Here is an 8,096-nt window from a genome sequence, read left to right as displayed (position 1 = left end):
CATAATCAAAATAGGGGTGACTACATACCTGATCACGGATGAATTATATATGCGTCGTAATGTAACTAATTCGATCAATTATATTGAGTTTTGGTGTTGATAACGTGTTATAAAACAAGAAGAAATATGAGAGATAGGGAGAGAATTAATCTATATACTTCGTATCTTATTCCATATTATGGCAAGGTATATATATACACACAATATAATTAGGGTTTGGTTGGATAAGAATATAAATCCTAGATCTAGATTCTTTTGGAATGATACAAGGGAGGATAATGGATATCCACAAATATTTCATAACACAAATGAAATTTTTTGTGACAGTGTTTATAAAAAAGAGAAAAAGAAAAAGAAAATCCCCAAACCTGGCCTCAAAATGGGCCATAATACAATAGCATTTATAGGGGTAATCCAGCCCACCCAAATAAAGAAGATGTAAGAAAAAAAAAAAGGCAAATTGAACAACTTTGCTAAATCAATTACACCAATCTCCAGTAAACCCCTTTCAGCTCTCACTCGCCATTTAAGGCTCTGGTATCTTTCTATTCTACACTCCTTTATTTTACTTACTTTTTTTTTTTTTTTTTTTTTTTTTTTTTTTTGTAATTTTCATGCTTATTTCAATTTCAACTCTATGTTATTTTAGTTCATTTCACTCTGAAATTTTAATCTAGTATGTTCACTCTGGTATGTTATTTGTTTAATCTAGTATAATTCTGGATGTTCTTGAGAAATATGGTGGTAATTTAGCTTTGGCAGTAGTGTTAGTGGTGGTTGTGAGGTCTTCAGTTTTACATATAAGGCAAAAGAGAAAGAGGTAAAATTGTAATTTAATGCATCAATTTCTTGGAAGGAATTCTGCTAGATAGTTGATTTAAGATTAGGGAAATTCCCAGTATTATACATTGATTTATATTATAAACAGTGATTGTTGATCCAATGCTTCGGGTGAATCCAATTCCTTGGGTGTGATGGATAGTGAGTCACTTGTATATATGATAATGAAAATAGTTAGTTAAGTAGTAATCCGATAATATAAAGGGGAGGGATTAATCTCCTATACTGTTTGTTTATGTTTCAGTGTTTGGAGCAGTGTATCTGAATTTTAAGTTGAGCTCAGCTCTCTAGTGATGAAAATGCTTGGTTCTGAATGTAATTGGTGTAGACCATTTCGTAGAGATGCTTGTTGTTGTTTGCCAATAACAATGTATGGGTTAAATTGTGAATTTTCCATGTTCGGCATGGAATGTTGATCATATCTCACACTGCTTTTGTCCACATGTAAATGCTAATAAATCTTAAGTAGTCAAATACTTATGTTTTGCGTGTTTAACATAATCTCGTACCCTTATAAATTTATAATGTGTTGGGGCTCTTATACTAGTTTAGTCTTTACAAAATTTAGCTGGTGGATTGGTGGTAATGGAAGAGGTGAGGGTGTAGAGAAATCTGGGGGAATTGAAAATCCTGTGGGGTGTGATGATAGTGAAGTAATACTTGTAGATGATAGTTAAGTGATCCCGATAATATGAAAAAACTTAGTTTAGTAGTATTCCTGATAATATAAGGTGGAGGAATTATAATACTACGTATGAAAAAAGTTAATTAAGTACCCTTATACTGTATCTGTTTCTGTGTTCAGAGTAGTATATCAGAATTTCAAGCTAAACTCTCTAGTAATGAAAAGGCTTGGTTTTGGATGTAATTGATGCATACCATTTCATTGAGTTGTATGCTGCTATTGTTTGCCAATAATCTGTGGATGATATTGTGTATTTTTCACATTCGGTTTGGAATGTTGATTGTAATCCACACTGGTTAATACTTATGTTTTGTGCTTTCGACATTATCTTGTAGCCGTTTTTTCAGCTCTGGTTCTACAGACAATTTGTTTTAATTGCTGCATATTGTGTTAGGGCTTTTATACTTGTTTGATCTTTACAAGATTTAGCTGGTGGATTGGTGGTAAGCTAATGGAAGAGGTGAGAGGATTTAGAAAAATCTGGGGGAATCAGAAATCTGTGGGGTGTGTGGAATCAGTGAGTCGTTTGGGGTAATTCCGTACAGAATATTAGAGAAATGAGACCAAGAATTTTCAAACTAAATACAACAGTTAACAGTTATGAAGATTATTGATTTTCTTGTGGTCTATTGTACCCTCTAAACAAATAGGCCCCTGTTTCTTCAGCATCTCTATTTTGACTGTTAGCCATTTTGGTGCTAGCTCGTAGTATTTACAGTAATGCTGTAGGGCTCTTAATTTCTAAGTTTGGTCTTTCAAAATTTTGCTGCAGGAAAATTGGCAGAAACAAGCTTGGAGCTGTATTCAGTGATTGCCAGTGTTCTGTTTTCACCAACATTTCACGGCTCAACTATCCGAACCAGCACAGAAGTTAAAAGGCGTGATCATAAACTTGGCAGAGTTTGTTGTGTAAAGGCAATGAGAGTAGAGAAGTCTTTGGAAGAACTTTATCAGATAAGGGTAGAAAGAAAAGTATCTCCTAAGAGATTAGATGAGCTTGGTGTATCAAGATGGTCAGTATGGAAGACCGGAAAATGCAAATTGCCCAGGGACTGGCATGTGGACCAGCTTGTCTATATCGAAGGGGAGAGGTTAGAGTTGTTCCGGAAGGGAGCAAAAAATATATGAGTTTTAAGGCTGGTGACCTTGTGCGCTATCCCAAGTGGTTCGAGGCTGACCTGTGGTTCAATGACTTTTACCAGGAGCGTTATAACTTTCGAGCTTATGGTGATGACTAGATGTAAGATTTTTCGGATTCATATAGTGTATGATTTTAGTAAAATTAGGATATATATTGCTAATTAGATGTAAGAATTCTCTGTTTTGCGACAATTTTGCAACTGCACGACTGAACACTTCAATTTCGCACTTTTAACTGTTCTAAGTTCTAAGAAGATAATCCACATTCTCGAGCTAAAAAAGAGAACGTGGATTATCTTCTTTACGTTATGCCACTTCTAACAATACCTCCTCAAGATATCTCCTAACGAGCCATTTGAAAAAAAGTCATTGGTTCCCCATGAATGTTGAACACCACTCGATGAAGCCTCATTCATAGAACTCGAAGTCAATTGTTGAGTACTATCATAAATCTTTGAAGCATCTGGGATGGCGGTGAGGTAGCGCATCTCATCATTTTGATTGTACTCATTATTTGTATCATTATCTGTAAATTGACCAAAAATAGATGATTAATAATTAGGAAATGTCAAAAAGCAGGCACAAAACACGTATTTTTTTGTTTGCAAATTTCTAACAAAATAAGGTAAGATATGTACTCCCTCCGTAACTTTTTACTCGCAACAATTACTATTTTTAGCCGTAACACATTACTTGCAACAAACTTATTTCTTTCCTTTTGGTAAATTTTTTTGGTGTGATTTTACAATATTACCCTTACTTTTTTTCTTAAATACCCTAATTAAACTACTGATTATAACTTAATAATTTAAACCCTAACATTAACTAACTTAATTATTTCCCCAAAATCATTACTCTCCCATCTAAATTCATTCTCATCTTTTGTAAAAAAAAAAAAAGTTCTTTCTCATCTTGACTGGGAACCACCACTAGTCCACCACCAATCTCCATTCTTTGTTCATCACCCAAAAATTCACCTCAGTACACCACCGTCGCCGGAAGTTGCTGCCGATGTCCCTTTTGTTGCGGCCGCCTCCGTTTTCTCTCTCTTCCTCTTCTTGTTGTTTTGTCATTGCGGTGAAGCATGTATTTGAAGGTTTTATGGTTAAATTTAACCATGAAAACTCTAGATCTGGAGTTTTGATGGTTAAATTTGACCAATTAAAGCTTTAATTGATGGTGCAAGGCGGTGGTGGTGCTGGTGATAGGTGGTTGTAATTGATGTTTTTTTTTTTTTTTTTTGATTTGGGTTGGATTAATATTAAACACATGCCCTTATTTTTTGTTAATTACACTTACCATCTTTTGCCTAGGAGTCCGCAAACTAGTAGTTTGTTGCGAGTAAAATGTTACGGAGGGAGTACATATTATTGTACGTTCATACGGAGTTTGTGATTGATTATTATCATAAGGAACGTAGTTAAGCAGATCTTCAATTTCCCATGAACGCGTATGTTTAACACCACTAGACAAAGCCTCATTCATAAAGCTTGAAGGCAGTTGTTGAGTACCATTGTCAAGTACCATTGAGATATGGTTTCTCATCTCATTATTTTGATTGTAATAATAATTATTTGTATTATCTGTAAATTGACCGAAAAAAGAGATGATTAATAATCAGGAAACATAAGAAACTTTTTTTTTTTTAGGAAAAAAACATAAGAAACCTTGCACAAAACACGTATGTAGTAGTATTTTTTTTGTTCGCAAATGTTTTTTTTTTTATTAAAAAAATAATATAAATAAAAAATAAAAAAACCGTACATATTGCACCTTCATGTAGAAGTTTGCATTTGAGTAACATCATAACGTATGTGGTTATGTATGTCTTGAAGTCTCGTGCTAACCTCTAGGAGCGATAACGAATCATGCAGGGGCGGATCTATTAAGGTGCACAGTGAGTCACGTGACTCACCAGCACACAAAAAAAAAAAAAAAAAAAAAAAAAAAAAAAAAACTAAGAGACCTCCTATTACAGATAGACGATAGGCGGATCTAGATAACATGTCTCTTTTTGTCAGCTTAGAATAATTTTTTGCGCTGCTTTCTTATTTCATTAAAGAGACCTGTTATATTTAATAACTGGTCTCTTAAGTTATCTAACAATTTTTTTAATAATTCTTGTTTTTAAGTAAAAAATCATAAAGTTAGTTTAATGTAATAGTTTTATAGTATGTATTTTTATATCCTATTTTTGGATTGAAATCATTTTGGTGAAATATAATTTTTTTTATATAATTTTTATATTGAAATAAGTGATCAATTATTAATGGTGACTCATAAGTTCGAAAATCCTGGATCCGCCACTGGAATCATGATAGTTATTCGGATCGGGATGAGCTTTCATTATATAGTGATAATGCTTCTCCAAAGTACCGGGTTTGAATTTTAAAACGTGCGGACTGCAAGAAAATTATTAAACCAGATCGATCATATATGGTATACTATACTAATGTATTTGTTTAAAGTTAACATAAATTTATATGTAGAACATGAACATATATTTTGTATACCGTACGGAGGAAGCTTGGTTGTCTGTGAAATCGAAAGATGACTCCTTCCAATCTGTATGTTTACAAAGAGATGGTGAATCATTTTCGACAAAAAGTGAGGGTTTGTTGTTTAATTAGTTATTAAAAAAAGGAAAATTTGCAAATTACTACCCAAAAATAGTTCCATTTTCTAAATAATCACCCATTAAAAATTTTATTTTAAATTACCACCCACTAAAATAATTAATTACGCAGATTACCACCTTTTTTAAATTTCCGGTTGATTTCAGGCGTGTGGGGCCCACAGTCGTTATTTCCCTCCTAAATTATTTTATTTTTTTGTCGATTTCACTGTTGTAAGCTACTCAAATACTTAATCTGAGAATCACCTTATTCTCTTCCATTTCTGCCACAATAATTCCAACAACAAATAAACATAAAAGCTTAAAACATGCTTCAATCAATACTACCAGTACTTAATTAAGTGCACAAATTGCAAACACAACCTACCCAGTACAAACAGCAATTCAATGACAAAAAACCTAAATTGGGCAAAGAACATGAACCCTAAATAACTAAACACTCAGTTTCCCCCAATTAAATAGGAAAAGAATCCTAATTTGCGAAGAAAGTAAACCCTAATCAACTAATCAGCAAGTTTTCTCCAATTTAAGCACAATAAGAACCCTAAATTTAAAGAATGTCATAGGTTACCTGATGCGAATTCACCTCTAAGGTTTCTTCAAGATGCTACAGCAATTACAAGGGAGTGAAATTTGAGGAATTTGGGGAATTTTTGAAGTACAAATCGCAAATTAGGGTAGGAGAAATGTTATATAGAGGAAAATCGGGGGGAAATTCATTTGGGAAGGAGAAACTAGCCGTTAGGAGGGCCCCACCCATCTGAATTCCATCGGATTTTGAAAAAAGGTGTTAATCTGCATAAAAATCATTTTTGTGGGTGGTAATTTAAAATAAAATTTTAAATGGGTGGTTATTTAGAAATTGATACTTTTTTTGGGTGGTAATTTGCAAATTTTCCTTAAAAAAATCGATAATATAAGTATGAATAACATCCATATAAGTAACGTATATATAATTAAGTGTGGATCTACAACTTTATTATCTCCATAATTTGATCTATTTATATATCTAGTAATTGCACATGACGAAGACATAAATCTTTCAATCTCCCACTTGTCTGAGACAAGTGTGCAATATTCAAATTCCTTAAGTCAATATGTGTCGATTTGATAATATGATTGCATCACATGTCGAGATCATATTAATCTACAAATCATTTCTTGAAATCTGAGTTCGAATTACAAAACCAAATGATTACTAAGTAATACAATTGAATGTGGCCACGTATTTTCTGAATTCTCCCTCTTCAAGCTGCCATGACACGTTCCCTAATTTAATAGGTAGACTCAATTCAATCTTATAGCAATAAAGCTCCCACTCAACTTTTGAAGTAACCCGGAAACATCCTTAATTATAACAATTCTTTCAAAAAAAATAATAATAATAATAACAATTGGAAAAAAATGTGGAAGATATTACATAACATGCCACAGGCGTCACAAAAGAGTCAAATGTCAATCAATATAGCCACTTGCACACTACACAATTTTATTCGGATGCATAAATTTGGCATACCAATCATTCAACATGATGCGAATATAGGAGATGCAAATTCAACTATATAAGCACAATAGCGCAAAGATAGTATGGACATAGTGCGACATCATATACCACTTCGAATTTGGAGGGCTAATCAATCGGATAGCGACAATGAAAGTGATAATAACCAAGATCAAAGCAACAATGAAGATGATGAAAATCACAATCATATGAAAGTGGATGGTTAATTCACCACGATGTTAGACTCTAATCTAATTATGTTCCTATTTTGATATGCGATTGAAATAATTTGAAGATGTTAAACTGTTGTCTTTTATCTTTCTACTGTACTATTAACATATGTTATATATGGTACACATTTATTTAAGTTTTCACTCACCTAAATCAATGGTATACGCACTTAATAATAATAATAATAATAATAATAATAATAATAATAATAATAATAATAATAATAATAATAATAATAATAATAATAATAATAATAATAATAATAATAATAATAATAATAATAATAATAATAATATAATCCTTAATAATCATAATTATTATTATTACTGTTATTATTATAATTATTAAATATTAATTATTTATTATTATTATTATATAAATGTTATTATTATTATAATTTAAATTAATTATTATTATAATTATTAAATAATATTTTTTTTTATTATTATTATTAAATATAAAATTTTAATAATAATATTATTATTAAATAATTATTATTATTATTATTATAAAATATTATTTTTTTAATAGTATTATTATTATTTAATAATAATTATTTATTATTATTATTGAATATTGATTAGTATTATCATAATAATTCAATATTAATTATTGTTATTATTAAATATTAATTTTTTATTATTATTATTTAATATTAATTATTATTATAATTTTTAAGCAGAGTAGAGTAGAGCAAATTGAAGCGGAGCAAATTTCGGTAGAGTATAGCAGAGCAGCTCTAAAGAACAGGGCCTATGTCTTTTTTTCCCAGCAAAGGAATTAGACAAGGAATCCCTCTTTCACCGTACATTTTTGTCCTTTGTCTTGATCGTTTATCTTGTATGATTCAAGATAAAGTTAATGATAGATCTTGGAAACCTATGAAAATTGCAAAAAAAAATGCCAATATATCTCATTTATTCTATGCAGATTAGATGACGTGTTCCTTTTTGAAAAAGCTTCTTCCAATAACATCAAATTAAATCAATGATGGAGGTTCTTGATCATTTTAAATGCATTTCAGGTCTATCCATTAATATCCTTAAGTCGTCAGCTATAATGTT

The 8,096-nt window shown here is 31.1% G+C and overlaps 1 long non-coding RNA gene across 1 annotated transcript; it reads left to right on the top strand.

Annotated features, from left to right (window-relative positions):
• Positions 1-227: 227 nt before the first annotated feature.
• LOC145559586 (uncharacterized) lies at positions 228-2,895 on the top strand. The gene is made up of 2 exons (XR_014092780.1): positions 228-537; positions 2,298-2,895. It is a non-coding gene; the product is annotated as an uncharacterized LOC145559586 (long non-coding RNA).
• Positions 2,896-8,096: the final 5,201 nt, after the last annotated feature.

This window comes from Chenopodium album, chromosome 9 (genome assembly GCF_948465745.1).
Source record: "Chenopodium album chromosome 9, dcCheAlbu1.1, whole genome shotgun sequence".
In the NCBI taxonomy this organism is placed as follows: Eukaryota; Viridiplantae; Streptophyta; class Magnoliopsida; order Caryophyllales; family Amaranthaceae; genus Chenopodium; species Chenopodium album.
The sequence above is the reverse complement of the archived record's forward strand: the minus strand, read 5'-3'. Positions and strand labels throughout refer to the sequence as shown.